General features: G+C 31.7%; 13 non-coding genes across 13 annotated transcripts; all 13 read left to right on the top strand.

Moving 5' to 3' along the window:
• Positions 1-675: 675 nt before the first annotated feature.
• Positions 676-759, top strand: Trnal-uag (transfer RNA leucine (anticodon UAG)). The gene has a single exon. It is a non-coding gene; the product is annotated as a tRNA-Leu (tRNA).
• A 1,385-nt stretch (positions 760-2,144) lies between these two features.
• Trnal-uag (transfer RNA leucine (anticodon UAG)) lies at positions 2,145-2,226 on the top strand. Its single transcript has one exon. It is a non-coding gene; the product is annotated as a tRNA-Leu (tRNA).
• Positions 2,227-6,687: 4,461 nt separating this feature from the next.
• Trnal-uag (transfer RNA leucine (anticodon UAG)) lies at positions 6,688-6,768 on the top strand. Its single transcript has one exon. It is a non-coding gene; the product is annotated as a tRNA-Leu (tRNA).
• A 1,371-nt stretch (positions 6,769-8,139) lies between these two features.
• On the top strand, positions 8,140-8,220 carry Trnal-uag (transfer RNA leucine (anticodon UAG)). The gene has a single exon. It is a non-coding gene; the product is annotated as a tRNA-Leu (tRNA).
• A 1,393-nt stretch (positions 8,221-9,613) lies between these two features.
• Trnal-uag (transfer RNA leucine (anticodon UAG)) lies at positions 9,614-9,694 on the top strand. Its single transcript has one exon. It is a non-coding gene; the product is annotated as a tRNA-Leu (tRNA).
• A 1,376-nt stretch (positions 9,695-11,070) lies between these two features.
• Positions 11,071-11,151, top strand: Trnal-uag (transfer RNA leucine (anticodon UAG)). The gene has a single exon. It is a non-coding gene; the product is annotated as a tRNA-Leu (tRNA).
• A 1,374-nt stretch (positions 11,152-12,525) lies between these two features.
• On the top strand, positions 12,526-12,606 carry Trnal-uag (transfer RNA leucine (anticodon UAG)). The gene has a single exon. It is a non-coding gene; the product is annotated as a tRNA-Leu (tRNA).
• A 1,389-nt stretch (positions 12,607-13,995) lies between these two features.
• On the top strand, positions 13,996-14,076 carry Trnal-uag (transfer RNA leucine (anticodon UAG)). The gene has a single exon. It is a non-coding gene; the product is annotated as a tRNA-Leu (tRNA).
• Positions 14,077-15,470: 1,394 nt separating this feature from the next.
• Positions 15,471-15,551, top strand: Trnal-uag (transfer RNA leucine (anticodon UAG)). The gene has a single exon. It is a non-coding gene; the product is annotated as a tRNA-Leu (tRNA).
• Positions 15,552-16,945: 1,394 nt separating this feature from the next.
• On the top strand, positions 16,946-17,026 carry Trnal-uag (transfer RNA leucine (anticodon UAG)). Its single transcript has one exon. It is a non-coding gene; the product is annotated as a tRNA-Leu (tRNA).
• Positions 17,027-18,413: 1,387 nt separating this feature from the next.
• On the top strand, positions 18,414-18,494 carry Trnal-uag (transfer RNA leucine (anticodon UAG)). The gene has a single exon. It is a non-coding gene; the product is annotated as a tRNA-Leu (tRNA).
• Positions 18,495-19,888: 1,394 nt separating this feature from the next.
• Trnal-uag (transfer RNA leucine (anticodon UAG)) lies at positions 19,889-19,969 on the top strand. Its single transcript has one exon. It is a non-coding gene; the product is annotated as a tRNA-Leu (tRNA).
• A 1,391-nt stretch (positions 19,970-21,360) lies between these two features.
• Trnal-uag (transfer RNA leucine (anticodon UAG)) lies at positions 21,361-21,441 on the top strand. The gene has a single exon. It is a non-coding gene; the product is annotated as a tRNA-Leu (tRNA).
• The last annotated feature ends 470 nt before the right edge of the window (positions 21,442-21,911 follow it).

The raw sequence follows: 21,911 nt of genomic DNA, 5'->3' as shown, positions 1-21,911 counted from the left end.
GATTACTTTCTTGCATCACGTATGTCAATTCGAAGTCATCATCACTAAAAAGTGAGATCCTGTGCTGTTTCCTATTCTGCAGCAGTACCGTTTCCTGCAAAATGGCTATTTTGATGTGGCCTTGTATAGATATATACCCAAATCCATACACAAGGGAAAATTGAAAGAAACCACCTAGCCAGCGACATATACTAAAGCCATTTTACAGGCATCACAATCTTTAAGTCCATGTAATAACCTTTGCATTCTATTTAATTGTTGGAATCATATGTAAATTGATAAATACAATATTGAATTTTGACAATGTCTGGGTGCCGTTTTGAAGGATTGCATTAAGAAATAACCGTTTAATTGATTGTTAAAAAAGATTATTAAAAGGTTGTTAATTCAAAATATTGCCTAATACATTTACTTGTATATGAAAGTAATTTCAAAAGAAGTTTAAGAAAGAGAGATATTAAGTTTGAGAAAATCCCCACCACTTCTTTCTAAGATATAATGCCAAAGCCCTTGTTTCGAATTAGTCCTGAAAAGCCTCTTGAATAACTAGGCAAAAAGAGGAAACTACAAATGAATTTTGAGAAATATTTCTTCAGAATTTTGAAAAAAAAGCAATATCAAACTTCAATTGTAAAAATATTTTTCTACGTATTGGAAATTATCATTAACTGTACAGGTAGCGTGGCCGAGCGGTCTAAGGCGCTGGTTTTAGGCACCAGTCTCTCATTGAGGCGTGGGTTCGAATTCCCACCGCTGCCAGATTAATATTTTATTCTCGTTGAAAGTAGAAGTTTAATTGTACTGGTGAGGGATGCCGTAAAATTAATAAAGCCTGAACAGAACTTCCATTTTTTTTAAAAATCAAATTGTACATTTTTAAAACAAAAGATGAAATGAAATCAAGTGTTATTACATTGTCACGGTTATTTCCCTTCAAACACATCAAACAGGTAACTATATAATAGATAACTAACCATCTTTTAAAATTACCTATATGAAGTCGAAGTCATTATCTAAATTGGGATCCTGCTCTGTTTCCTGCAAAAGAACTATTTTTTGAAGCCATAAAAATGGATATGAGGAAAATTGAAAGAAATCTTTGTTTTCTTGACTTTAGCAAGATGATATGTGCACAAGTATAAGAAATAATTATTGTACAATACAGACAGAGTGGAGTGGTTTGCATCTTCTTATTTTTTCACAACGGAACTAGAAATATCTAGTTTTTTTTTATATCTTTATAAACCTTACATGTATGTCCAAGAGACAATAAAAGTAAGACTTTCGTGTGGAAACAATTGATTTCTATTCTCATTCAGGTTTCACAGCATTTTATAAGTACTGGAGTGCGGGGACGCAAAAATTTTGTGTTAAATCAAATTGTATAAGTTTTAACAAAAAGACGAAATAAATCCAAGTATTATTACAATTGTTACGGTTATTTCCATTCAAACGTTGCAACAAAGATACTTTCTTGCATCACGTATGTCAATTCGAAGTCATCATCACTAAAAAGTGAGATCCTGTGCTGTTTCCCTATTCTGCAGCAGTACCCGTTTTCCTGCAAAATGGCTATTTTGATGTGGCCTTGTATAGATATATACCCAAAACCATACACAAGGGAAAATTGAAAGAAACCACCTAGCCAGCGACATATACTAAAGCCATTTTACAGGCATCACAATCTTTAAGTCCATGTAATAACCTTTGCATTCTATTTAATTGTTGGAATCATATGTAAATTGATAAATACAATATTGAATTTTGACAATGTCTAGGTGCCGTTTTGAAGGATTGCATTAAGAAATAACCGTTAATTGATTGTTAAAAAAGATTATTAAAAGGTTGTTAATTCAAAATATTGCCTAATACATTTACTTGTATATGAAAGTAATTTCAAAAGAAGTTTAAGAAAGAGAGATATTAAGTTTGAGAAAATCCCCACCACTTCTTTCTAAGATATAATGCCAAAGCCCTTGTTTCGAATTAGTCCTGAAAAGCCTCTTGAATAACTAGGCAAAAAGAGGAAACTAACAAATGAATTTTGAGAAATATTTCTTCAGAATTTTGAAAAAAAAAGCAATATCAAACTTCAATTGTAAAAATATTTTTTCTACGTATTGGAAATTATCATTAACTGTACAGGTAGCGTGGCCCGAGCGGTCTAAGGCGCTGGTTTTAGGCACCAGTCTCATTGAGGCGTGGGTTCGAATCCCACCGCTGCCAGATTAATATTTTATTCTCGTTGAAAGTAGAAGTTTAATTGTACTGGTGAGGGATGCCGTAAAATTAATAAAGCCTGAACAGAACTTCCATTTTTTTTAAAATCAAATTGTACATTTTTAAAACAAAAGATGAAATGAAATCAAGTGTTATTACATTGTCACGGTTATTTCCCTTCAAACACATCAAACAGGTAACTATATAATAGATAACTAACCATCTTTTAAAATTACCTATATGAAGTCGAAGTCATTATCTAAATTGGGATCCTGCTCTGTTTCCTGCAAAAGAACTATTTTTTGAAGCCATAAAAATGGATATGAGGAAAATTGAAAGAAATCTTTGTTTTCTTGACTTTAGCAAGATGATATGTGCACAAGTATAAGAAATAATTATTGTTACAATACAGAAAACACGTCATCAATTGATTTCGACAGAGTGGTTTGCATCTTCTTATTTTTCACAACGGAAACTAGAAATATCTAGTTTTTTTTTATATCTTTATAAACCTTACATGTATGTCCAAGAGACAATAAAAGTAAGACTTTCGTGTGGAAACAATTGATTTCTATTCTCATTCAGGTTTCACAGCATTTTATAAGTACTGGAGTGCGGGGACGCAAAAATTTGTGTTAAATCAAATTGTATAAGTTTAACAAAAAGACGAAATAAATCCAAGTATTATTACAAATTGTTACGGTTATTTCCATTCAAACGTTGCAAACAAGATACTTTCTTGCATCACGTATGTCAATTCGAAGTCATCATCACTAAAAAGTGAGATCCTGTGCTGTTTCCTATTCTGCAGCAGTACCGTTTCCTGCAAAATGGCTATTTTGATGTGGCCTTGTATAGATATATACCCAAAACCATACACAAGGGAAAATTGAAAGAAACCACCTAGCAGCGACATATACTAAAGCCATTTTACAGGCATCACAATCTTTAAGTCCATGTAATAACCTTTGCATTCTATTTAAATTGTTGGAATCATATGTAAATTGATAAAGTACAATATTGAATTTTGACAATGTCTGGGTGCCGTTTTGAAGGATTGCATTAAGAAATAACCGTTAATTGATTGTTAAAAAGATTATTAAAAGGTTGTTAATTCAAAATATTTGCCTATATACATTTACTTGTATATGAAAGTAATTTCCAAAAGAAGTTTATGAAAAGAGAGATATTAACGTTTGAGAAATCCCACCACTTCTTTCTAAGATATAATGCCAAAGCCCTTGTTTCGAATTAGTCCTGAAAAGCCTCTTGAATAACTAGGCAAAAAGAGGAAAACTACAAATGAATTTTGAGAAATATTTTCTTCAGAATTTTGAAAAAAAGCAAATATCAAACTTCATTGTAATAAATATTTTTCTACGTATTGGAAATTATCATTAACTGTACAGGTAGCGTGCCCGGAGCGGTCTAAGGCGCTGGTTTTAGGCACCAGTATCTATTGAGGCGTGGGTTCGTATCCCACCGCTGCCAGATTAATATTTTATTCTCGTTGAAAGTAGAAGTTTAATTGTACTGGTTGTCGGGATGGACCGTTTAAATTAATAAAGCCGGCTGAACAGAACTTCCATTTTTTTTTAAAATCAAATTGTACATTTTTTAAAACAAAAGATGAAATGGAAATCAAGTGTTATTACATTGTCAACGGTTATTTCCCTTCAAGACACATTCAAACAGGTAACTATATAATAGATAACTAATCCATCTTTTAAAATTACCTATATGAAGTCGAAGTCATTATCTAAATTGGGATCCTGCTCTGTTTCCTGCAAAAGAAACTATTTTTTGAAGCCATAAAAATGGATATGAGGAAAATTGAAAGAAATCTTTGTTTTCTTGACTTTAGCAAGATGATATGTGCACAAGTATAAGAAATAATTATTTGTACAATACAGACAGAGTGGTTTGCATTATTCTTAGTTTTCACAACTGGAACTAGAAACATCTAGGTTTTTTTTATATCTTTATAAACCTTACATGTATGTCCAAGAGAACAATAAAAGTAAGATCTTCGTGTGGAAACAATTGATTTCTATTCTCATTCAGGTTTCACAGCATTTTATAAGTACTGGAGTGCGGGGACGCAAAAATTTGTGTTAAATCAAATTGTATAAGTTTAACAAAAAGACGAAATAAATCCAAGTATTATTACAAATTGTTACGGTTATTTCCATTCAAACGTTGCAAAACAAGATACTTTCTTGCATCACGTATGTCAATTCGAAAGTCATCATCACTAAAAAGTGAGATCCTGTGCTGTTTCCTATTCTGCAGCAGTACCGTTTCCTGCAAAAATGGCTATTTTGATGTGGCCTTGTATAGATATATACCCAAACCCATACACAAGGGAAAATTGAAAGAAACCACCTAGCCAGCGACATATACTAAAGCCATTTTACAGGCATCACAAATCTTTAAGTCCATGTAATAACCTTTGCATTCTATTTAATTGTTGGAATCATATGTAAATTGATAAATACAATATTGAATTTTGACAATGTGCTGGGTGCCGTTTTGAAGGATTGCATTAAGATATAACCGTTTAATTTGATTGTTTAAAAAAGATTTATTAAAAAGGTTGTTAATTCAAAATATTGCCTAAATATAATTTACTTGTATTAATGAAAGTAATTTCAGAAGAAGATTTAAGTAAGTGAGATATTAAGTTTGAGAAAAATCCCCACCACTTCTTTCCTAAGAATATAATGCCAAAGCCCTTGTTTCGAATTAGTCCTGAGAAAGCCTCTTGTAATAACTAGGCAAAAAGAGGAAACTACAAATGAATTTTTGAGAAATATTTCTTCAGAATTTTGAAAAAAAAGTGCAATATTCAATACTTCAATTGTAAAAATATTTTTCTACGTATTGGAAATTATCATTAAACTGTACAGGTAGCCGTGCACCGAGCGGTCTAAGGCGCTGGTTTTAGGCACCAGTCTCATTGAGGCGTGTGGATTCGAATCCCACCGCTGCCAGATTAATATTTTATTCTCGTTGAAAGTAGAAGTTTAATTGTACTGGTGAGGGATGCCGTAAAATTAATAAAGCCTGAACAGAACTTCCATTTTTTTAAAAATCAAATTGTACATTTTTAAAACAAAAGATGAAATGAAATCAAGTGTTATTACATTGTCACGGTTATTTCCCTTCAAACACATCAAACAGGTAACTATATAATAGATAACTAACCATCTTTTAAAATTACCTATATTGAAGTCGAAGTCATTATCTAAATTGGGATCCTGCTCTGTTTCCTGCAAAAGAAACTATTTTTTGAAGCCATAAAAATGGATATGAGGAAAATTGAAAGAAATCTTTGTTTTCTTGACTTTAGCAAGATGATATGTGCACAAGTATAAGAAATAATTATTGTACAATACAGAAAAAAACAAATCATTTGATTTGACAGAGGTGGTGTGCTCATCTTCTTTTTTTCCTACGAACGGTATACTAGTAAATATCTAGTGTTTTTTTTATAAATCTTTTTAAACGGTTCATGTATGTCCAAGAGACAATGAAAGTTTAGACTTTCGTGTGTGGAAACAATTGTTTCTCTTATTCTCTTTCAGGTTTTCACAGCATTTGATAAGTACTGGAAGGACCTCTGCACTGGGTCTCTCCGAGGGTCGGATCCAGTGCGGGGAGGACGCAAAAAATTTGTTAAATCAAATTGTATAAGTTTTAACATATAGACGTACTTATTCCAAGTGAGTGATTTTTATTACAAATTGTTACGGTTGTATTCCATTCAAACGTTGCAAACAAGATACTTTTCTTGCTTATAGTATGTCAATTCGAAGTCATCATCACTAAAAAGTGAGATCCTGTGCTGTTTCCTATTCTGCAGCAGTACCGTTTCCTGCAAAATGGCTATTTTGATGTGGCCTTGTATAGATATATACCCAAACCCATACACAAGGGAAAATTGAAAGAAACCACCTAGCCAGCGACATATTACTAAAGCCATTTTACAGGCATCACAATCTTTATAAGTCCATGTAATAACCTTTGCATTCTATTTAATTGTTGGAAACATATGTAAATTGATAAAATACGATATTGAATTTTGACAATGTCTGGGTGCCGTTTTGAAGGAATGCATTAAGAAATAACCGTTAATTGATTGTTAAAAAAGATTATTAAAAAGGTTGTTAATTCAAAATATTGCCTAATACATTTAACTTGTATATGAAAGTAATTTCAAAAGAAGTTTAAGAAAGAGAGATATTAAGTTTGAGAAAATCCCCACCCTATACTTCTTTCTAAGATATAATGCCAAAGCCCTTGTTTCGAATTAGTCCTGAAAAGCCTCTTGAATAACTAGGCAAAAAGAGGAAACTACAAATGAATTTTGAGAAATATTTCTTCAGAATTTTGAAAAAAAAGCAATATCAAACTTCAATTGTAAAAATATTTTTCTACGTATTGGAAATTATCATTAACTGTACAGGTAGCGTGCCCGAGCGGTCTAAGGCGCTGGTTTTAGGCACCAGTCTCATTGAGGCGTGGGTTCGAATTCCACCGCTGCCAGATTAATATTTTATTCTCGTTGAAAGTAGAAGTTTAATTGTACTGGTGAGGGATGCCGTAAAATTAATAAAGCCTGAACAGAACTTCCATTTTTTTAAAATCAAATTGTACATTTTTAAAACAAAAGATGAAATGAAATCAAGTGTTATTACATTGTCACGGTTATTTCCCTTCAAACACATCAAACAGGTAACTATATAATAGATAACTAACCATCTTTTAAAATTACCTATATGAAGTCGAAGTCATTATCTAAATTGGGATCCTGCTCTGTTTCCTGCAAAAGAACTATTTTTTGAAGCCATAAAAATGGATTATGAGGAAAATTGAAAGAAATCTTTGTTTTCTTGACTTTAGCAAGATGATATGTGCACAAGTATAAGAAATAATTATTGTACAATACAGACAGAGTGGTTTGCATCTTCTTATTTTTCACAACGGAACTAGAAATATCTAGTTTTTTTTATATCTTTATAAACCTTACATGTATGTCCAAGAGACAATAAAAGTAAGACTTTCGTGTGGAAACAATTGATTTCTATTCTCATTCAGGTTTCACAGCATTTTATAAGTACTGGAGTGCGGGGACGCAAAAATTTGTGTTAAATCAAATTGTATAAGTTTAACAAAAAGACGAAATAAATCCAAGTATTATTACAAATTGTTACGGTTATTTCCATTCAAACGTTGCAAACAAGATACTTTCTTGCATCACGTATGTCAATTCGAAGTCATCATCACTAAAAAGTGAGATCCTGTGCTGTTTCCTATTCTGCAGCAGTACCGTTTCCTGCAAAATGGCTATTTTGATGTGGCCTTGTATAGATATATACCCAAAACCATACACAAGGGAAAATTGAAAGAAACCACCTAGCCAGCGACATATACTAAAGCCATTTTACAGGCATCACAATCTTTAAGTCCATGTAATAACCTTTGCATTCTATTTAATTGTTGGAATCATATGTAAATTGATAAATACAATATTGAATTTTGACAATGTCTGGGTGCCGTTTTGAAGGATTGCATTAAGAAATAACCGTTAATTGATTGTTAAAAAAGATTATTAAAAGGTTGTTAATTCAAAATATTGCCTAATACATTTACTTGTATATGAAAGTAATTTCAAAAGAAGTTTAAGAAAGAGAGATATTAAGTTTGAGAAAATCCCCACCACTTCTTTCTAAGATATAATGCCAAAGCCCTTGTTTCGAATTAGTCCTGAAAAGCCTCTTGAATAACTAGGCAAAAAGAGGAAACTACAAATGAATTTTGAGAAATATTTCTTCAGAATTTTGAAAAAAAAAGCAATATCAAACTTCAATTGTAAAAATATTTTTCTACGTATTGGAAATTATCATTAACTGTACAGGTAGCGTGGCCGAGCGGTCTAAGGCGCTGGTTTTAGGCACCAGTCTCATTGAGGCGTGGGTTCGAATCCCACCGCTGCCAGATTAATATTTTATTCTCGTTGAAAGTAGAAGTTTAATTGTACTGGTGAGGGATGCCGTAAAATTAATAAAGCCTGAACAGAACTTCTTCCATTTTTTTTAAAATCAAATTGTACATTTTTAAAACAAAAGATGAAATGAAATCAAGTGTTATTACATTGTCACGGTTATTTCCCTTCAAACACATCAAACAGGTAACTATATAATAGATAACTAACCATCTTTTAAAATTACCTATATGAAGTCGAAGTCATTATCTAAATTGGGATCCTGCTCTGTTTCCTGCAAAAGAACTATTTTTTGAAGCCATAAAAATGGATATGAGGAAAATTGAAAGAAATCTTTGTTTTCTTGACTTTAGCAAGATGATATGTGCACAAGTATAAGAAATAATTATTGTACAATACAGAAAACACATCAATTGATTTCGACAGAGTGGTTTGCATCTTCTTATTTTTCACAACGGAACTAGAAATATCTAGTTTTTTTATATCTTTATAAACCTTACATGTATGTCCAAGAGACAATAAAAGTAAGACTTTCGTGTGGAAACAATTGATTTCTATTCTCATTCAGGTTTCACAGCATTTTATAAGTACTGGAGTGCGGGGACGCAAAAATTTGTGTTAAATCAAATTGTATAAGTTTAACAAAAAGACGAAATAAATCCAAGTATTATTACAAATTGTTACGGTTATTTCCATTCAAACGTTGCAAACAAGATACTTTCTTGCATCACGTATGTCAATTCGAAGTCATCATCACTAAAAAGTGAGATCCTGTGCTGTTTCCTATTCTGCAGCAGTATCCGTTTCCTGCAAAATGGCTATTTTGATGTGGCCTTGTATAGATATATACCCAAAACTATACACAAGGGAAAATTGAAAGAAACCACCTAGCCAGCGACATATACTAAAGCCATTTTACAGGCATCACAATCTTTAAGTCCATGTAATAACCTTTGCATTCTATTTAATTGTTGGAATCATATGTAAATTGATAAATACAATATTGAATTTTGACAATGTCTGGGTGCCGTTTTGAAGGATTGCATTAAGAAATAACCGTTAATTGATTGTTAAAAAGATTATTAAAAGGTTGTTAATTCAAAATATTGCCTAATACATTTACTTGTATATGAAAGTAATTTCAAAAGAAGTTTAAGAAAGAGAGATATTAAGTTTGAGAAAATCCCCACCACTTCTTTCTAAGATATAATGCCAAAGCCCTTGTTTCGAATTAGTCCTGAAAAGCCTCTTGAATAACTAGGCAAAAAGAGGAAACTACAAATGAATTTTGAGAAATATTTCTTCAGAATTTTGAAAAAAAAGCAATATCAAACTTCAATTGTAAAAATATTTTTCTACGTATTGGAAATTATCATTAACTGTACAGGTAGCGTGGCCGAGCGGTCTAAGGCGCTGGTTTTAGGCACCAGTCTCATTGAGGCGTGGGTTCGAATCCCACCGCTGCCAGATTAATATTTTATTCTCGTTGAAAGTAGAAGTTTAATTGTACTGGTGAGGGATGCCGTAAAATTAATAAAGCCTGAACAGAACTTCCATTTTTTTTAAATCAAATTGTACATTTTTAAAACAAAAGATGAAATGAAATCAAGTGTTATTACATTGTCACGGTTATTTCCCTTCAAACACATCAAACAGGTAACTATATAATAGATAACTAACCATCTTTTAAAATTACCTATATGAAGTCGAAGTCATTATCTAAATTGGGATCCTGCTCTGTTTCCTGCAAAAGAACTATTTTTTGAAGCCATAAAAATGGATATGAGGAAAATTGAAAGAAATCTTTGTTTTCTTGACTTTAGCAAGATGATATGTGCACAAGTATAAGAAATAATTATTGTACAATACAGACAGAGTTCGGAGTGGTTTGCATCTTCTTATTTTTCACAACGGAACTAGAAACATCTAGGTTTTTTTTATATCTTTATAAACCTTACATGTATGTCCAAGAGACAATAAAAGTAAGACTTTCGTGTGGAAACAATTGATTTCTATTCTCATTCAGGTTTCACAGCATTTTATAAGTACTGGAGTGCGGGGACGCAAAAATTTGTGTTAAATCAAATTGTATAAGTTTAACAAAAAGACGAAATAAATCCAAGTATTATTACAAATTGTTACGGTTATTTCCATTCAAACGTTGCAAACAAGATACTTTCTTGCATCACGTATGTCAATTCGAAATCATCATCACTAAAAAGTGAGATCCTGTGCTGTTTCCTATTCTGCAGCAGTACCTTTTCCTGCAAAATGGCAATTTTGATGTGGCCTTGTATAGATATATACCCAAAACCATACACAAGGGAAAATTGAAAGAAACCACCTAGCCAGCGACATATACTAAAGCCATTTTACAGGCATCACAATCTTTAAGTCCATGTAATAACCTTTGCATTCTATTTAATTGTTGGAATCATATGTAAATAGATAAATACAATATTGAATTTTGACAATGTCTAGGTGCCGTTTTGAAGGATTGCATTAAGAAATAACCGTTAATTGATTGTTAAAAAAGATTATTAAAAGGTTGTTAATTCAAAATATTGCCTAATACATTTACTTGTATATGAAAGTAATTTCAAAAGAAGTTTAAGAAAGAGAGATATTAAGTTTGAGAAATCCCCACCACTTCTTTCTAAGATATAATGCCAAAGCCCTTGTTTCGAATTAGTCCTGAAAAGCCTCTTGAATAACTAGGCAAAAAGAGGAAACTACAAATGAATTTTGAGAAATATTTCTTCAGAATTTTGAAAAAAAAGCAATATCAAACTTGAATTGTAAAAATATTTTTCTACGTATTGGAAATTATCATTAACTGTACAGGTAGCGTGGCCGAGCGGTCTAAGGCGCTGGTTTTAGGCACCAGTCTCATTGAGGCGTGGGTTCGAATCCCACCGCTGCCAGATTAATATTTTATTCTCGTTGAAAGTAGAAGTTTAATTGTACTGCTGAGGGATGCCGTAAAATTAATAAAGCCTGAACAGAACTTCCATTTTTTTAAAATCAAATTGTACATTTTTAAAACAAAAGATGAAATGAAATCAAGTGTTATTACATTGTCACGGTTATTTCCCTTCAAACACATCAAACAGGTAACTATATAATAGATAACTAACCATCTTTTAAAATTACCTATATGAAGTCGAAGTCATTATCTAAATTGGGATCCTGCTCTGTTTCCTGCAAAAGAACTATTTTTTGAAGCCATAAAAATGTATATGAGGAAAATTGAAAGAAATCTTTGTTTTCTTGACTTTAGCAAGATGATATGTGCACAAGTATAAGAAATAATTATTGTACAATACAGACAGAGTGGTTTGCATCTTCTTATTTTTCACAACGGAACTAGAAATATCTAGTTTTTTTTTATATAACTTTATAAACCTTACATGTATGTCCAAGAGACAATAAAAGTAAGACTTTCGTGTGGAAACAATTGATTTCTATTCTCATTCAGGTTTCACAGCATTTTATAAGTACTGGAGTGCGGGGACGCAAAAATTTGTGTTAAATCAAATTGTATAAGTTTAACAAAAAGACGAAATAAATCCAAGTATTATTACAAATTGTTACGGTTATTTCCATTCAAACGTTGCAAACAAGATACTTTCTTGCATCACGTATGTCAATTCGAAGTCATCATCACTAAAAAGTGAGATCCTGTGCTGTTTCCTATTCTGCAGCAGTACCGTTTCCTGCAAAATGGCTATTTTGATGTGGCCTTGTATAGATATATACCCAAACCCATACACAAGGGAAAATTGAAAGAAACCACCTAGCCAGCGACATATACTAAAGCCATTTTACAGGCATCACAATCTTTAAGTCCATGTAATAACCTTTGCATTCTATTTAATTGTTGGAATCATATGTAAATTGATAAATACAATATTGAATTTTGACAATGTCTAGGTGCCGTTTTGAAGGATTGCATTAAGAAATAACCGTTAATTGATTGTTAAAAAAGATTATTAAAAGGTTGTTAATTCAAAATATATTGCCTGATACATTTACTTGTATATGAAAGTAATTTCAAAAGAAGTTTAAGAAAGAGAGATATTAAGTTTGAGAAAATCCCCACCACTTCTTTCTAAGATATAATGCCAAAGCCCTTGTTTCGAATTAGTCCTGAAAAGCCTCTTGAATAACTAGGCAAAATGAGGAAACTACAAATGAATTTTGAGAAATATTTCTTCAGAATTTTGAAAAAAAAGCAATATCAAACTTCAATTGTAAAAATATTTTTCTACGTATTGGAAATTATCATTAACTGTACAGGTAGCGTGGCCGAGCGGTCTAAGGCGCTGGTTTTAGGCACCAGTCTCATTGAGGCGTGGGTTCGAATCCCACCGCTGCCAGATTAATATTTTATTCTCGTTGAAAGTAGAAGTTTAATTGTACTGTTGAGGGATGCCGTAAAATTAATAAAGCCTGAACAGAACTTCCATTTTTTTTTTAATCAAATTGTACATTTTTAAAACAAAAGATGAAATGAAATCAAGTGTTATTACATTGTCACGGTTATTTCCCTTCAAACACATCAAACAGGTAACTATATAATAGATAACTAACCATCTTTTAAAATTACCTATATGAAGTCGAAGTCATTATCTAAATTGGGATCCTGCTCTGTTTCCTGCAAAAGAACTATTTTTTGAAGCCATAAAAATGTATATGAGGAAAATTGAAAGAAATCTTTGTTTTCTTGACTTTAGCAAGATGATATGTGCACAAGTATAAGAAATAATTATTGTACAATACAGAAAACACATCAATTGATTTCGACAGAGTGGTTTGCATCTTCTTATTTTTCACAACGGAACTAGAAATATCTAGTTTTTTTTATATCTTTATAAACCTTACATGTATGTCCAAGAGACAATAAAAGTAAGACTTTCGTGTGGAAACAATTGATTTCTATTCTCATTCAGGTTTCACAGCATTTTATAAGTACTGGAGTGCGGGGACGCAAAAATTTGTGTTAAATCAAATTGTATAAGTTTAACAAAAAGACGAAATAAATCCAAGTATTATTACAAATTGTTACGGTTATTTCCATTCAAACGTTGCAAACAAGATACTTTCTTACATCACGTATGTCAATTCGAAGTCATCATCACTAAAAAGTGAGATCCTGTGCTGTTTCCTATTCTGCAGCAGTACCGTTTCCTGCAAAATGGCTATTTTGATGTGGCCTTGTATAGATATATACCCAAAACCATACACAAGGGAAAATTGAAAGAAACCACCTAGCCAGCGACATATACTAAAGCCATTTTACAGGCATCACAATCTTTAAGTCCATGTAATAACCTTTGCATTCTATTTAATTGTTGGAATCATATGTAAATTGATAAATACAATATTGAATTTTGACAATGTCTAGGTGCCGTTTTGAAGGATTGCATTAAGAAATAACCGTTAATTGATTGTTAAAAAGATTATTAAAAGGTTGTTAAATCAAAATATTGCCTAATACATTTACTTGTATATGAAAGTAATTTCAAAAGAAGTTTAAGAAAGAGAGATATTAAGTTTGAGAAATACCCCACCGCTTCTTTCTAAGATATAATGCCAAAGCCCTTGTTTCGAATTAGTCCTGAAAAGCCTCTTGAATAACTAGGCAAAAAGAGGAAACTACAAATGAATTTTGAGAAATATTTCTTCAGAATTTTGAAAAAAAGCAATATCAAACTTCAATTGTAAAAATATTTTTCTACGTATTGGAAATTATCATTAACTGTACAGGTAGCGTGGCCGAGCGGTCTAAGGCGCTGGTTTTAGGCACCAGTCTCATTGAGGCGTGGGTTCGAATCCCACCGCTGCCAGATTAATATTTTATTCTCGTTGAAAGTAGAAGTTTAATTGTACTGGTGAGGGATGCCGTAAAATTAATAAAGCCTGAACAGAACTTCCATTTTTTTTAAATCAAATTGTACATTTTTAAAACAAAAGATGAAATGAAATCAAGTGTTATTACATTGTCACGGTTATTTCCCTTCAAACACATCAAACAGGTAACTATATAATAGATAACTAACCATCTTTTAAAATTACCTATATGAAGTCGAAGTCATTATCTAAATTGGGATCCTGCTCTGTTTCCTGCAAAAGAACTATTTTTTGAAGCCATAAAAATGTATATGAGGAAAATTGAAAGAAATCTTTGTTTTCTTGACTTTAGCAAGATGATATGTGCACAAGTATAAGAAATAATTATTGTACAATACAGAAAACACATCAATTGATTTCGACAGAGTGGTTTGCATCTTCTTATTTTTCACAACGGAACTAGAAATATCTAGGTTTTTTTTTATATCTCTTTATAAACCTTACATGTATGTCCAAGAGACAATAAAAGTAAGACTTTCGTGTGGAAACAATTGATTTCTATTCTCATTCAGGTTTCACAGCATTTTATAAGTACTGGAGTGCGGGAACGCAAAAATTTGTGTTAAATCAAATTGTATAAGTTTAACAAAAAGACGAAATAAATCCAAGTATTATTACAAATTGTTACGGTTATTTCCATTCAAACGTTGCAAACAAGATACTTTCTTGCATCACGTATGTCAATTCGAAGTCATCATCACTAAAAAGTGAGATCCTGTGCTGTTTCCTATTCTGCAGCAATACCGTTTCCTGCAAAATGGCTATTTTGATGTGGCCTTGTATAGATATATACCCAAAACCATACACAAGGGAAAATTGAAAGAAACCACCTAGCCAGCGACATATACTAAAGCCATTTTACAGGCATCACAATCTTTAAGTCCATGTAATAACCTTTGCATTCTATTTAATTGTTGGAATCATATGTAAATTGATAAATACAATATTGAATTTTGACAATGTCTAGGTGCCGTTTTGAAGGATTGCATTAAGAAATAACCGTTAATTGATTGTTAAAAAGATTATTAAAAGGTTGTTAAATCAAAATATTGCCTAATACATTTACTTGTATATGAAAGTAATTTCAAAAGAAGTTTAAGAAAGAGAGATATTAAGTTTGAGAAATACCCCACCGCTTCTTTCTAAGATATAATGCCAAAGCCCTTGTTTCGAATTAGTCCTGAAAAGCCTCTTGAATAACTAGGCAAAAAGAGGAAACTACAAATGAATTTTGAGAAATATTTCTTCAGAATTTTGAAAAAAAAGCAATATCAAACTTCAATTGTAAAACATATTTTTCTACGTATTGGAAATTATCATTAACTGTACAGGTAGCGTGGCCGAGCGGTCTAAGGCGCTGGTTTTAGGCACCAGTCTCATTGAGGCGTGGGTTCGAATCCCACCGCTGCCAGATTAATATTTTATTCTCGTTGAAAGTAGAAGTTTAATTGTACTGTTGAGGGATGCCGTAAAATTAATAAAGCCTGAACAGAACTTCCATTTTTTTAAATCAAATTGTACATTTTTAAAACAAAAGATGAAATGAAATCAAGTGTTATTACATTGTCACGGTTATTTCCCTTCAAACACATCAAACAGGTAACTATATAATAGATAACTAACCATCTTTTAAAATTACCTATATGAAGTCGAAGTCATTATCTAAATTGGGATCCTGCTCTGTTTCCTGCAAAAGAACTATTTTTTGAAGCCATAAAAATGTATATGAGGAAAATTGAAAGAAATCTTTGTTTTCTTGACTTTAGCAAGATGATATGTGCACAAGTATAAGAAATAATTATTGTACAATACAGAAAACACATCAATTGATTTCGACAGAGTGGTTTGCATCTTCTTATTTTTCACAACGGAACTAGAAACATCTAGGTTTTTTTTTTATATATCTTTATAAACCTTACATGTATGTCCAAGAGACAATAAAAGTAAGACTTTCGTGTGGAAACAATTGATTTCTATTCTCATTCAGGTTTCACAGCATTTTATAAGTACTGGAGTGCGGGAACGCAAAAATTTGTGTTAAATCAAATTGTATAAGTTTAACAAAAAGACGAAATAAATCCAAGTATTATTACAAATTGTTACGGTTATTTCCATTCAAACGTTGCAAACAAGATACTTTCTTGCATCACGTATGTCAATTCGAAGTCATCATCACTAAAAAGTGAGATCCTGTGCTGTTTCCTATTCTGCAGCAATACCGTTTCCTGCAAAATGGCTATTTTGATGTGGCCTTGTATAGATATATACCCAAAACCATACACAAGGGAAAATTGAAAGAAACCACCTAGCCAGCGACATATACTAAAGCCATTTTACAGGCATCACAATCTTTAAGTCCATGTAATAACCTTTGCATTCTATTTAATTGTTGGAATCATATGTAAATTGATAAATACAATATTGAATTTTGACAATGTCTAGGTGCCGTTTTGAAGGATTGCATTAAGAAATAACCGTTAATTGATTGTTAAAAAGATTATTAAAAGGTTGTTAAATCAAAATATTGCCTAATACATTTACTTGTATATGAAAGTAATTTCAAAAGAAGTTTAAGAAAGAGAGATATTAAGTTTGAGAAAATCCCCACCACTTCTTTCTAAGATATAATGCCAAAGCCCTTGTTTCGAATTAGTCCTGAAAAGCCTCTTGAATAACTAGGCAAAAAGAGGAAACTACAAATGAATTTTGAGAAATATTTCTTCAGAATTTTGAAAAAAAAAGCAATATCAAACTTCAATTGTAAAAATATTTTTCTACGTATTGGAAATTATCATTAACTGTACAGGTAGCGTGGCCGAGCGGTCTAAGGCGCTGGTTTTAGGCACCAGTCTCATTGAGGCGTGGGTTCGAATCCCACCGCTGCCAGATTAATATTTTATTCTCGTTGAAAGTAGAAGTTTAATTGTACTGGTGAGGGATGCCGTAAAATTAATAAAGCCTGAACAGAACTTCCATTTTTTTAAAATCAAATTGTACATTTTTAAAACAAAAGATGAAATGAAATCAAGTGTTATTACATTGTCACGGTTATTTCCCTTCAAACACATCAAACAGGTAACTATATAATAGATAACTAACCATCTTTTAAAATTACCTATATGAAGTCGAAGTCATTATCTAAATTGGGATCCTGCTCTGTTTCCTGCAAAAGAACTATTTTTTGAAGCCATAAAAATGGATATGAGGAAAATTGAAAGAAATCTTTGTTTTCTTGACTTTAGCAAGATGATATGTGCACAAGTATAAGAAATAATTATTGTACAATACAGAAAACAATCAATGATTTCGACAGTGGTTTGCATCTTCTTATTTTTCACAACGGAACTAGAAACATCTAGGTTTTTTTTATATCTTTATAAACCTTACATGTATGTCCAAGAGACAATAAAAGTAAGACTTTCGTGTGGAAACAATTGATTTCTATTCTCATTCAGGTTTCACAGCATTTTATAAGTACTGGAGTGCGGGGACGCAAAAATTTGTGTTAAATCAAATTGTATAAGTTTAACAAAAAGACGAAATAAATCCAAGTATTATTACAAATTGTTACGGTTATTTCCATTCAAACGTTGCAAACAAGATACTTTCTTGCATCACGTATGTCAATTCGAAGTCATCATCACTAAAAAGTGAGATCCTGTGCTGTTTCCTATTCTGCAGCAGTACCGTTTCCTGCAAAATGGCTATTTTGATGTGGCCTTGTATAGATATATACCCAAAACCATACACAAGGGAAAATTGAAAGAAACCACCTAGCCAGCGACATATACTAAAGCCATTTTACAGGCATCACAATCTTTAAGTCCATGTAATAACCTTTGCATTCTATTTAATTGTTGGAATCATATGTAAATTGATAAATACAATATTGAATTTTGACAATGTCTGGGTGCCGTTTTGAAGGATTTGCATTAAGAAATAACCGTTAATTGATTGTTAAAAAGATTATTAAAAGGTTGTTAATTCAAAATATTGCCTAATACATTTACTTGTATATGAAAGTAATTTCAAAAGAAGTTTAAGAAAGAGAGATATTAAGTTTGAGAAAATCCCCACCACTTCTTTCTAAGATATAATGCCAAAGCCCTTGTTTCGAATTAGTCCTGAAAAGCCTCTTGAATAACTAGGCAAAAAGAGGAAACTACAAATGAATTTTGAGAAATATTTCTTCAGAATTTTGAAAAAAAAGCAATATCAAACTTGAATTGTAAAAATATTTTTCTACGTATTGGAAATTATCATTAACTGTACAGGTAGCGTGGCCGAGCGGTCTAAGGCGCTGGTTTTAGGCACCAGTCTCATTGAGGCGTGGGTTCGAATCCCACCGCTGCCAGATTAATATTTTATTCTCGTTGAAAGTAGAAGTTTAATTGTACTGGTGAGGGATGCCGTAAAATTAATAAAGCCTGAACAGAACTTCCATTTTTTTTAAATCAAATTGTACATTTTTAAAACAAAAGATGAAATGAAATCAAGTGTTATTACATTGTCACGGTTATTTCCCTTCAAACACATCAAACAGGTAACTATATAATAGATAACTAACCATCTTTTAAAATTACCTATATGAAGTCGAAGTCATTATCTAAATTGGGATCCTGCTCTGTTTCCTGCAAAAGAACTATTTTTTGAAGCCATAAAAATGGATATGAGGAAAATTGAAAGAAATCTTTGTTTTCTTGACTTTAGCAAGATGATATGTGCACAAGTATAAGAAATAATTATTGTACAATACAGAAAACACATCAATTGATTTCGACAGAGTGGTTTGCATCTTCTTATTTTTCACAACGGAACTAGAAATATCTAGTTTTTTTTTTTATATCTTTATAAACCTTACATGTATGTCCAAGAGACAATAAAAGTAAGACTTTCGTGTGGAAACAATTGATTTCTATTCTCATTCAGGTTTCACAGCATTTTATAAGTACTGGAGTGCGGGAACGCAAAAATTTGTGTTAAATCAAATTGTATAAGTTTAACAAAAAGACGAAATAAATCCAAGTATTATTACAAATTGTTACGGTTATTTCCATTCAAACGTTGCAAACAAGATACTTTCTTGCATCACGTATGTCAATTCGAAGTCATCATCACTAAAAAGTGAGATCCTGTGCTGTTTCCTATTCTGCAGCAATACCGTTTCCTGCAAAATGGCTATTTTGATGTGGCCTTGTATAGATATATACCCAAAAATCATACACAAGGGAAAATTGAAAGAAACCACCTAGCCAGCGACATATACTAAAGCCATTTTACAGGCATCACAATCTTTAAGTCCATGTAATAACCTTTGCATTCTATTTAATTGTTGGAATCATATGTAAATTGATAAATACAATATTGAATTTTGACAATGTCTAGGTGCCGTTTTGAAGGATTGCATTAAGAAATAACCGTTAATTGATTGTTAAAAAGATTATTAAAAGGTTGTTAAATCAAAATATTGTCTAATACATTTACTTGTATATGAAAGTAATTTCAAAAGAAGTTTAAGAAAGAGAGATATTAAGTTTGAGAAATACCCCACCGCTTCTTTCTAAGATATAATGCCAAAGCCCTTGTTTCGAATTAGTCCTGAAAAGCCTCTTGAATAACTAGGCAAAAAGAGGAAACTACAAATGAATTTTGAGAAATATTTCTTCAGAATTTTGAAAAAAAAAGCAATATCAAACTTCAATTGTAAAAATATTTTTCTACGTATTGGAAATTATCATTAACTGTACAGGTAGCGTGGCCGAGCGGTCTAAGGCGCTGGTTTTAGGCACCAGTCTCATTGAGGCGTGGGTTCGAATCCCACCGCTGCCAGATTAATATTTTATTCTCGTTGAAAGTAGAAGTTTAATTGTACTGTTGAGGGATGCCGTAAAATTAATAAAGCCTGAACAGAACTTCCATTTTTTTTAAAATCAAATTGTACATTTTTAAAACAAAAGATGAAATGAAATCAAGTGTTATTACATTGTCACGGTTATTTCCCTTCAAACACATCAAACAGGTAACTATATAATAGATAACTAACCATCTTTTAAAATTACCTATATGAAGTCGAAGTCATTATCTAAATTGGGATCCTGCTCTGTTTCCTGCAAAAGAACTATGTTTTGAAGCCATAAAAATGTATATGAGGAAAATTGAAAGAAATCTTTGTTTTCTTGACTTTAGCAAGATGATATGTGCACAAGTATAAGAAATAATTATTGTACAATACAGAAAACACATCAATTGATTTCGACAGAGTGGTTTGCATCTTCTTATTTTTCACAACGGAACTAGAAATATCTAGTTTTTTTTATATCTTTATAAACCTTACATGTATGTCCAAGAGACAATAAAAGTAAGACTTTCGTGTGGAAACAATTGATTTATATTCTCTTTCAGGTTTCACAGCATTTTATAAGTACTGGAGTGCGGGGACGCAAAAATTTGTGTTAAATCAAATTGTATAAGTTTAACAAAAAGACAAAGTAAATCCAAGTATTATTACAAATTGTTACGGTTATTTCCATTCAAACGTTGCAAACAAGATACTTTCTTACATCACGTATGTCAATTCGAAGTCATCATCACTAAAAAGTGAGATCCTGTGCTGTTTCCTATTCTGCAGCAATACTGTTTCCTGCAAAATGGCTATTTTGATGTGGCCTTGTATAGATATATACCCAAAACTATACACAAGGGAAAATTGAAAGAAACCACCTAGCCAGCGACATATACTAAAGCCATTTTACAGGCATCACAATCTTTAAGTCCATGTAATAACCTTTGCATTCTATTTAATTGTTGGAATCATATGTAAATTGATAAATACAATATTGAATTTTGACAATGTCTGGGTGCCGTTTTGAAGGATTTCATTAAGAAATAACCGTTAATTGATTGTTAAAAAGATTATTAAAAGGTTGTTAATTCAAAATATTGCCTAATACATTTACTTGTATATGAAAGTAATTTCAAAAGAAGTTTAAGAAAGAGAGATATTAAGTTTGAGAAATACCCCACCGCTTCTTTCTAAGATATAATGCCAAAGCCCTTGTTTCGAATTAGTCCTGAAAAGCCTCTTGAATAACTAGGCAAAAAGAGGAAACTACAAATGAATTTTGAGAAATATTTCTTCAGAATTTTGAAAAAAAAAGCAATATCAAACTTCAATTGTAAAAATATTTTTCTACGTATTGGAAATTATCATTAACTGTACAGGTAGCGTGGCCGAGCGGTCTAAGGCGCTGGTTTTAGGCACCAGTCTCATTGAGGCGTGGGTTCGAATCCCACCGCTGCCAGATTAATATTTTATTCTCGTTGAAAGTAGAAGTTTAATTGTACTGCTGAGGGATGCCGTAAAATTAATAAAGCCTGAACAGAACTTCCATTTTTTTTAAATCAAATTGTACATTTTTAAAACAAAAGATGAAATGAAATCAAGTGTTATTACATTGTCACGGTTATTTCCCTTCAAACACATCAAACAGGTAACTATATAATAGATAACTAACCATCTTTTAAAATTACCTATATGAAGTCGAAGTCATTATCTAAATTGGGATCCTGCTCTGTTTCCTGCAAAAGAACTATTTTTTGAAGCCATAAAAATGTATATGAGGAAAATTGAAAGAAATCTTTGTTTTCTTGACTTTAGCAAGATGATATGTGCACAAGTATAAGAAATAATTATTGTACAATACAGAAAACACATCAATTGATTTCGACAGAGTGGTTTGCATCTTCTTATTTTTCACAACGGAACTAGAAA

This window comes from Argopecten irradians, chromosome 9 (genome assembly GCF_041381155.1).
Source record: "Argopecten irradians isolate NY chromosome 9, Ai_NY, whole genome shotgun sequence".
Classification (NCBI taxonomy): Eukaryota; Metazoa; Mollusca; class Bivalvia; order Pectinida; family Pectinidae; genus Argopecten; species Argopecten irradians.
This window is presented reverse-complemented; position numbering and strand designations above follow the sequence as displayed.